Below are 7,360 nucleotides of genomic sequence, written 5' to 3'. Positions count from 1 at the left end.
ATTTTAAACACATTTTTGTTCTCTCCTTAAGTTGAAATGTACCAGGAAGTTAGGGTTAGGGTTAGGGTTAGGGTTAGGGTTAGGGTTAGGGTTAGGGTTAGGGTTAGGGTTAGGGTTAGGGTTAGGGTTAGGGTTAGGGTTAGGGAACAGTTGTGTGGCTCATACAATTTTAAATGTCATTTGATGCTCTCCTTAAGTTGAAATGTACCTGGAAACTAGTATGAGGGTGAGGGGGAGGGTTTTCCGAAACAAAAGGGGTGTGGCTTATACGATTTTGAATACAATTTTAAACACATTTTTGTTCTCTCCATAAGTTGAAATGTACCAGGAAGTCAGGGTTAGGGTTAGGGTTAGGGTTAGGGTTAGGGTTAGGGTTAGGGTTAGGGTTAGGGTTAGGGTTAGGGTTAGGGTTAGGGTTAGGGTTAGGGTTAGGGTTAGGGTTAGGGTTAGGGTTAGGGTTAGGGTTGTGTGGCTCATACAATTTTAAATGTCATTTGATGCTCTCCTTAAGTTGAAATGTACCTGGAAACTAGTATGAGGAAGAGGGGGAGGGTTTTCCGACAGAAAAGGGGTGTGGCTTATACGATTTTGAATACGATTTTGAACACATTTTTGATCTCTCCTTAAGTTGAAATGTACCAGGTAGTTAGGGTTTGGGTTTGTGTTTGGGTTGTAGAACAGTTGTGTGGCTCATACAATTTTAAATGTCATTTGATGCTCTCCTTAAGTTGAAATGTACCTGGAAACTAGTATGAGGGTGAGGGGGAGGGTTTTCCGACAGAAAAGGGGTGTGGCTTATACGATTTTGAATACAATTTTAAACACATTTTTGTTCTCTCCTTAAGTTGAAATGTACCAGGAAGTTAGGGTTTGGGTTTGTGTTTGGGTTGTAGAACAGTTGTGTGGCTCATACAATTTTAAATGTCATTTGATGCTCTCCTTAAGTTGAAATGTACCTGGAAACTAGTATGAGGGTGAGGGGGAGGGTTTTCCGACAGAAAAGGGGTGTGGCTTATACGATTTTGAATACAATTTTAAACACATTTTTGTTCTCTCCTTAAGTTGAAATGTACCAGGAAGTTAGGGTTTGGGTTTGTGTTTGGGTTGTAGAACAGTTGTGTGGCTCATACAATTTTAAATGTCATTTGATGCTCTCCTTAAGTTGAAATGTACCTGGAAACTAGTATGAGGGTGAGGGGGAGGGTTTTCCGACAAAAAAGGGGTGTGGCTTATATGATTTTGAATACAATTTTAAACACATTTTTGTTCTCTCCTTAAGTTGAAATGTACCAGGTAGTTAGGGTTTGGGTTTGTGTTTGGGTTGTAGAACAGTTGTGTGGCTCATACAATTTTAAATGTCATTTGATGCTCTCCTTAAGTTGAAATGTACCTGGAAACTAGTATGAGGGTGAGGGGGAGGGTTTTCCGACAGAAAAGGGGTGTGGCTTATACGATTTTGAATACAATTTTAAACACATTTTTGTTCTCTCCTTAAGTTGAAATGTACCAGGAAGTTAGGGTTTGGGTTTGTGTTTGGGTTGTAGAACAGTTGTGTGGCTCATACAATTTTAAATGTCATTTGATGCTCTCCTTAAGTTGAAATGTACCTGGAATCTAGTATGAGGGTGAGGGGGAGGGTTTTCCGACAGAAAAGGGGTGTGGCTTATACGATTTTGAATACGATTTTGAACACATTTTTGATCTCTCCTTAAGTTGAAATGTACCAGGAAGTTAGGGTTAGGGTTAGGGTTAGGGTTAGGGTTAGGGTAGTGGAACAGTTGTTTGGCTCATACAATTTTAAATGTCATTTGATGCTCTCCTTAAGTTGAAATGTACCTGGAAACTAGTATGAGGGTGAGGGGGAGGGTTTTCCGAAACAAAAGGGGTGTGGCTTATACGATTTTGAATACAATTTTAAACACATTTTTGTTCTCTCCTTAAGTTGAATTGTACCAGGGGGTTAGGGTTAGGGTTAGGGTTAGGGTTAGGGTTAGGGTTAGGGTTAGGGTTAGGGTTAGGGTTAGGGTTAGGGTTAGGGTTAGGGTTAGGGTTAGGGTTAGGGTTAGGGTTAGGGTTAGGGTTAGGGTTAGGGTTAGGGTTAGGGTTAGGGTTAGGGTTAGGGTTGTGGAACAGTTGTTTGGCTCATACAATTTTAAATGTCATTTGATGCTCTCCTTAAGTTGAAATGTACCTGGAAACTAGTATGAGGGTGAGGGGGAGGGTTTTCCGAAACAAAAGGGGTGTGGCTTATACGATTTTAAATACAATTTTAAACACATTTTTGTTCTCTCCTTAAGTTGAAATGTACCAGGAAGTTAGGGTTAGGGTTAGGGTTATGGTTATTGTTGTTGTTAGGGTTAGGGTTGTGGAACAGTTGTTTGGCTCATACAATTTTAAATGTCATTTGATGCTCTCCTTAAGTTGAAATGTACCTGGAAACTAGTATGAGGGTGAGGGGGAGGGTTTTCCGAAACAAAAGGGGTGTGGCTTATACGATTTTGAATACAATTTTAAACACATTTTTGTTCTCTCCTTAAGTTGAAATGTACCAGGAAGTTAGGGTTTGGGTTTGGGTTTGGGTTGTAGAACAGTTGTGTGGCTCATACAATTTTAAATGTCATTTGATGCTCTCCTTAAGTTGAAATGTACCTGGAATCTAGTATGAGGGTGAGGGGGAGGTTTTTCCGACAGAAAAGGGGTGTGGCTTATACGATTTTGAATATGATTTTGAACACATTTTTGTTCTCTCCTTAAGTTGAAATGTACCAGGAAGTTAGGGTTAGGGTTAGGGTTAGGGTTAGGGTTAGGGTTAGGGTTAGGGTTAGGGTTAGGGTTAGGGTTAGGGTTAGGGTTAGGGTTAGGGTTAGGGTTAGGGTTAGGGTTAGGGTTAGGGTTAGGGTTAGGGTTGTGGAACAGTTGTTTGGCTCATACAATTTTAAATGTCATTTGATGCTCTCCTTAAGTTGAAATGTACCTGGAAACTAGTATGAGGGTGAGGGGGAGGGTTTTCCGAAACAAAAGGGGTGTGGCTTATACGATTTTAAATACAATTTTAAACACATTTTTGTTCTCTCCTTAAGTTGAAATGTACCAGGAAGTTAGGGTTAGGGTTAGGGTTATGGTTATTGTTGTTGTTAGGGTTAGGGTTGTGGAACAGTTGTTTGGCTCATACAATTTTAAATGTCATTTGATGCTCTCCTTAAGTTGAAATGTACCTGGAAACTAGTATGAGGGTGAGGGGGAGGGTTTTCCGAAACAAAAGGGGTGTGGCTTATACGATTTTGAATACAATTTTAAACACATTTTTGTTCTCTCCTTAAGTTGAAATGTACCAGGAAGTTAGGGTTTGGGTTTGGGTTTGGGTTGTAGAACAGTTGTGTGGCTCATACAATTTTAAATGTCATTTGATGCTCTCCTTAAGTTGAAATGTACCTGGAATCTAGTATGAGGGTGAGGGGGAGGGTTTTCCGACAGAAAAGGGGTGTGGCTTATACGATTTTGAATATGATTTTGAACACATTTTTGTTCTCTCCTTAAGTTGAAATGTACCAGGAAGTTAGGGTTAGGGTTAGGGTTAGGGTTAGGGTTAGGGTTAGGGTTGTTAGGGTTAGGGTTAGGGTTAGGGTTAGGGTTAGGGTTAGGGTTAGGGTTAGGGTTAGGGTTAGGGTTAGGGTTAGGGTTAGGGTTGTGGAACAGTTGTTTGGCTCATACAATTTTAAATGTCATTTGATGCTCTCCTTAAGTTGAAATGTACCTGGAAACTAGTATGAGGGTGAGGGGGAGGGTTTTCTGAAACAAAAGGGGTGTGGCTTATACGATTTTGAATACAATTTAAAACACATTTTTGTTCTCTCCTTAAGTTGAAATGTACCAGGAAGTTAGGGTTAGGGTTAGGGTTAGGGTTAGGGTTAGGGTTAGGGTTAGGGTTAGGGTTAGGGTTAGGGTTAGGGTTAGGGTTAGGGTTAGGGTTAGGGTTAGGGTTAGGGTTAGGGTTAGGGTTAGGGTTAGGGTTAGGGAACAGTTGTGTGGCTCATACAATTTTAAATGTCATTTGATGCTCTCCTTAAGTTAAAATGTACCTGGAAACTAGTATGAGGGTGAGGGGGAGGGTTTTCCGACAGAAAAGGGATGTGGCTTATACGATTTTGAACACATTTTTGTTCTCTCCTTAAGTTGAAATGTACCAGGAGGTTAGGGTTAGGGTTAGGGTTAGGGTTAGGGTTAGGGTTAGGGTTAGGGTTAGGGTTAGGGTTAGGGTTAGGGTTAGGGTTAGGGTTAGGGTTAGGGTTAGGGTTAGGGTTAGGGTTAGGGTTAGGGTTAGGGTTAGGGTTAGGGTTGTGGAACAGTTGTTTGGCTCATACAATTTTAAATGTCATTTGATGCTCTCCTTAAGTTGAAATGTACCTGGAAACTAGTATGAGGGTGAGGGGGAGGGTTTCCCGACAAAAAAGGGGTGTGGCTTATATGATTTTGAATACAATTTTAAACACATTTTTGTTCTCTCCTTAAGTTGAAATGTACCAGGTAGTTAGGGTTTGGGTTTGTGTTCGGGTTGTAGAACAGTTGTGTGGCTCATAGAATTTTAAATGTCATTTGATGCTTTCCTTAAGTTGAAATGTACCTGGAAACTAGTATGAGGGTGAGGGGGAGGGTTTTCCGACAGAAAAGGGGTGTGGCTTATACAATTTTGAATACAATTTTAAACACATTTTTGTTCTCTCCTTAAGTTGAAATGTACCAGGAAGTTAGGGTTTGGGTTTGTGTTTGGGTTGTAGAACAGTTGTGTGGCTCATACAATTTTAAATGTCATTTGATGCTCTCCTTAAGTTGAAATGTACCTGGAATCTAGTATGAGGGTGAGGGGGAGGGTTTTCCGACAGAAAAGGGGTGTGGCTTATACGATTTTGAATACGATTTTGAACACATTTTTGATCTCTCCTTAAGTTGAAATGTACCAGGTAGTTAGGGTTTGGGTTTGTGTTTGGGTTGTAGAACAGTTGTGTGGCTCATACAATTTTAAATGTCATTTGATGCTCTCCTTAAGTTGAAATGTACCTGGAAACTAGTATGAGGGTGAGGGGGAGGGTTTTCTGACAGAAAAGGGGTGTGGCTTATACGATTTTGAATACAATTTTAAACACATTTTTGTTCTCTCCTTAAGTTGAAATGTACCAGGAAGTTAGGGTTTGGGTTTGTGTTTGGGTTGTAGAACAGTTGTGTGGCTCATACAATTTTAAATGTCATTTGATGCTCTCCTTAAGTTGAAATGTACCTGGAAACTAGTATGAGGGTGAGGGGGAGGGTTTTCCGACAGAAAAGGGGTGTGGCTTATACGATTTTGAATACAATTTTAAACACATTTTTGTTCTCTCCTTAAGTTGAAATGTACCAGGAAGTTAGGGTTAGGGTTAGGGTTAGGGTTAGGGTTAGGGTTAGGGTTAGGGTTAGGGTTAGGGAACAGTTGTGTGGCTCATACAATTTTAAATGTCATTTGATGCTCTCCTTAAGTTAAAATGTACCTGGAAACTAGTATGAGGGTGAGGGGGAGGGTTTTCCGACAGAAAAGGGATGTGGCTTATACGATTTTGAACACATTTTTGTTCTCTCCTTAAGTTGAAATGTACCAGGAGGTTAGGGTTAGGGTTAGGGTTAGGGTTAGGGTTAGGGTTAGGGTTAGGGTTAGGGTTAGGGTTAGGGTTAGGGTTAGGGTTAGGGTTAGGGTTAGGGTTAGGGTTAGGGTTAGGGTTAGGGTTAGGGTTAGGGTTAGGGTTGTGGAACAGTTGTTTGGCTCATACAATTTTAAATGTCATTTGATGCTCTCCTTAAGTTGAAATGTACCTGGAAACTAGTATGAGGGTGAGGGGGAGGGTTTCCCGACAAAAAAGGGGTGTGGCTTATATGATTTTGAATACAATTTTAAACACATTTTTGTTCTCTCCTTAAGTTGAAATGTACCAGGTAGTTAGGGTTTGGGTTTGTGTTTGGGTTGTAGAACAGTTGTGTGGCTCATACAATTTTAAATGTCATTTGATGCTCTCCTTAAGTTGAAATGTACCTGGAATCTAGTATGAGGGTGAGGGGGAGGGTTTTCCGACAGAAAAGGGGTGTGGCTTATACGATTTTGAATACGATTTTGAACACATTTTTGATCTCTCCTTAAGTTGAAATGTACCAGGAAGTTAGGGTTAGGGTTAGGGTTAGGGTTAGGGTTATGGTTATGGTAGTGGAACAGTTGTTTGGCTCATACAATTTTAAATGTCATTTGATGCTCTCCTTAAGTTGAAATGTACCTGGAAACTAGTATGAGGGTGAGGGGGAGGGTTTTCCGAAACAAAAGGGGTGTGGCTTATATGATTTTGAATACAATTTTAAACACATTTTTGTTCTCTCCTTAAGTTGAATTGTACCAGGGGGTTAGGGTTAGGGTTAGGGTTAGGGTTAGGGTTAGGGTTAGGGTTAGGGTTAGGGTTAGGGTTAGGGTTAGGGTTAGGGTTAGGGTTAGGGTTAGGGTTAGGGTTAGGGTTAGGGTTAGGGTTAGGGTTAGGGTTAGGGTTAGGGTTGTGGAACAGTTGTTTGGCTCATACAATTTTAAATGTCATTTGATGCTCTCCTTAAGTTGAAATGTACCTGGAAACTAGTATGAGGGTGAGGGGGAGGGTTTTCCGAAACAAAAGGGGTGTGGCTTATACGATTTTAAATACAATTTTAAACACATTTTTGTTCTCTCCTTAAGTTGAAATGTACCAGGAAGTTAGGGTTAGGGTTAGGGTTATGGTTATTGTTGTTGTTAGGGTTAGGGTTGTGGAACAGTTGTTTGGCTCATACAATTTTAAATGTCGCTTCTCGGCCTTTTGGCTAAGATCAAGTGTAGTATCTGTTCTTATCAGTTTTTCATGCCGGTGGACAGTAACGCCGGTATGGGGCTGGTGGGGATGGGTGCTGCATGGAGGATGCAGGTGTACCAGGGCTTTCCGGGGCTGGTTCTGAGGAATCAGCTCGACGGCTGCCCCGATGTGACCTGTTCCCTCCGGGTCTCGCCATGAGGCTGAGAGGGTCTAGAGCCGAGGTACTTTTGATGCTCTCCTTAAGTTGAAATGTACCTGGAAACTAGTATGAGGGTGAGGGTTTTCCGAAACAAAAGGGGTGTGGCTTATACGATTTTGAATACAATTTTAAACACATTTTTGTTCTCTCCTTAAGTTGAAATGTACCAGGAAGTTAGGGTTAGGGTTAGGGTTAGGGTTAGGGTTAGGGTTAGGGTTAGGGTTAGGGTTAGGGTTAGGGTTAGGGTTAGGGTTAGGGTTAGGGTTAGGGTTAGGGTTAGGGTTAGGGTTAGGGTTAGGGTTAGGGAACAGTTGTG

General features: G+C 41.2%; 1 non-coding gene across 1 annotated transcript; it reads left to right on the top strand.

Moving 5' to 3' along the window:
- The first annotated feature begins 6,835 nt into the window (after positions 1–6,835).
- LOC130347301 (U2 spliceosomal RNA) lies at positions 6,836–7,023 on the top strand. Its single transcript, XR_008885262.1, has one exon. It is a non-coding gene; the product is annotated as a U2 spliceosomal RNA (small nuclear RNA).
- The last annotated feature ends 337 nt before the right edge of the window (positions 7,024–7,360 follow it).

The sequence above is a fragment of the Hyla sarda genome, unplaced genomic scaffold (genome assembly GCF_029499605.1).
Source record: "Hyla sarda isolate aHylSar1 unplaced genomic scaffold, aHylSar1.hap1 scaffold_833, whole genome shotgun sequence".
Lineage (NCBI taxonomy): Eukaryota > Metazoa > Chordata > Amphibia > Anura > Hylidae > Hyla > Hyla sarda.
This window is presented reverse-complemented; position numbering and strand designations above follow the sequence as displayed.